The sequence below is a fragment of the Miscanthus floridulus genome, chromosome 9 (assembly GCF_019320115.1).
Source record: "Miscanthus floridulus cultivar M001 chromosome 9, ASM1932011v1, whole genome shotgun sequence".
NCBI classification, from domain to species: domain Eukaryota; kingdom Viridiplantae; phylum Streptophyta; class Magnoliopsida; order Poales; family Poaceae; genus Miscanthus; species Miscanthus floridulus.
In genome coordinates, this window is record NC_089588.1 from 22702140 (window position 1) to 22704570 (window position 2431).

Here is a 2431-nt window from a genome sequence, read left to right on the forward strand (position 1 = left end):
AAGGATATCGTTATAATATGAGTTACTGCTCAGTTACAACTTTGTGTAGTTTCTACTTATAAATTTGAGACACATTTCACTTATTCGCTACCCAGTTACAACAGTTACTACTCGCTTATTCACTAGCTGGAGACACATTTGAGACGTCCTCCATCATCATCACAGTTCACACATCGGATCCAACATTCCATTGATCGCGTGTCACTGTCACGCACGACCAGATCAAGAGCGAAACTAAGAGGCATCTAATGTGTTCAAGGCTTGGTGTAAATGGCGACGTTCCTCCAGTGGGACTCCATGCGGTGAGACGGGTTGTGGTGCGACTGCTTGTACACGCCGAACTTGAAGTAGTGCTCCTTCCCACCTTGGCCGGGGGCGCCCAGCCGCCTCTCGCCGTCGACGAACACGGTGACGTTCCCCGCGGCGACGTCGTGGATGACGTTAAGCCGGATCCACCGGTCGTAGACACGGTCCACCACCACCTTGGTCAGCTCGTGGTAGTAGGTGAGCTGGCCGTCGTAGACGTGCAGCATCAGCGTCGTGGCGTGCGTCCCCGCGCCGAATACCTGCATCACCGACGCGCCCGACGTGCCCGAGGGCACCTACATGTCGCCCTCGAACTGCCACACTCCCGAGCTGTAGATATTCTGCAGAACTGATGCAGAGTTAGTATAGGAAGAAGACATGGAATGGTCTAGAACAAGTCTTGCCGTTGTCACGTACGTCGACTTTGATCTCGGTGCGCGCGCCGCCGGGGTGCGTCGAGCTGATGGGCTTGTCGGTGTCGAAGACCCACATGCGGCGGACGCCGCCGCACGGGTCATACCGCTCGTTGACCTGCAGATCATAGGGCTTCTGCACCACGAACTGCGACTCGTTCAGCATGACACGGCTGAAGCCGGCGGTCAGTTGGCGAGACGAGCCGGCGTTGGCAGCGTCGAACGTCTGGAGTGTCGTCCATTCGTCCAACACAACATATACTCTGTTTGATTCGTTGGCACCGCACTGGATCTCTGGCCGTGACACGACGGCGACCGGTTGATGGCCGTGAGCCCGTGACACATGACGCCGACCATGCTGTCATCTCAGTTGGAGTGGTAGCTGTCTTTGCCACCGCACTGGATTTCTCCCGTGACAAGACGTCGACCGGTTGATGGCCGTCACACGTGACGTCGATCCTTATGACCTTATCCCTCGAGGAGAGGATTTGCCGGCCTGGGAGTTATAGTTGGCCATTTGGCCCAGGTACTACGGGCCGGCCCAAGCACGACACGAATCAGCACGGCCCAGGAACGGCCCGGCCCGACGGCCTTCGTGCCAGTGCCTAGCACGGCCCGGCCTTAGTGCCGTGCCTGGGCCACCATTCTGGCCCGTAGTGCCGGCCCGGGCACGGCACACTATATGGACCGGCCCGGCAGCGGCATGGCTCGGTCGCAGGTGGCCGTTGGATCTCCGGCGTCGCTCTCATCTGACCGTTGGATCCGGTCGTTGGAATCGGGGGTATAAAACCGCAGCGCTCTCGCCTCGCTCTCAGTCTCTGTTGTCCTAATTCATTTGCTCTCAGTCTCACTCTCTGTCTCTCTCGCCTCGCTCTCGGCTCTCCTCTCTCGGCTCTTCCCCGCAGCGCCATCTCGCCCGCTCCTTTCTCGCCTCGCTCTCCTCTCTCGGCGAATCGGCGTCGCCGCGTCGGCGACTCGCTGTCTTCTCTCGCCTCCGACTTCCTCTCTTCTTCTCGCTCTCCGGTGGCCTGTAGAGCCATCGCTGGCCGGCACTAGCACAATCCCTAACCCTAACCCTAACCCTTGATCTCGCTTCGTCCTCGCGGGATCCGTCGTCGACCTCGCCGGATCCATCGGTTTCCTCTCTGGATCCGTCAGTTTCCTCGCCGGATCCGTCCCTCATCGTCTGTGCTCGCCGGATCCGTGCCTCGTCGACTTCGCGCGGCGACTCTGGTGCTCCGACTTTGAAGGTAAGTCCATAACCCTAACCCTAACCCTAACCCTAACCCTAACCCTCAATCTGTACTAACCCTTGCTCTGTTTTGTCTGAAGCCGTTGAGGGACCGGGGCGCCGACGAGTGGCGATGGCTGGATTCGACGACAAGACGCTTGAGTTCTCTGTTGTGTTTGTGTGATTATGTGACTATGAGTCTTTGATAAGTTTTCTGAACATGTAACTTTGTGTGACTTAGACTCTTTGATAAGTTCTTTGATTCTGATCAGTTTGTGTGACTCTTTGATTCTGATCAGTTTGTGATTCTGAACATTCAGACTTTGTGATTCTGATCAGTTTGAAGTGTTGATCACATATAGGGCTAGTGCCGGCACGGGTACTGCTGGGTCGCCGTGCCCAGTGACACGGCACGGCACGGCTAAGACCTGATAGTGCCGTACCTGGGCCGACATATCGGCATGGCGGCACTAATAGGCAC

General features: G+C 57.1%; 1 pseudogene; it reads right to left on the bottom strand.

The window, feature by feature from the left end:
- On the bottom strand, positions 1-1902 carry LOC136479460 (citrate-binding protein-like; annotated as a pseudogene).
- Between the last annotated feature and the right edge of the window lie 529 nt (positions 1903-2431).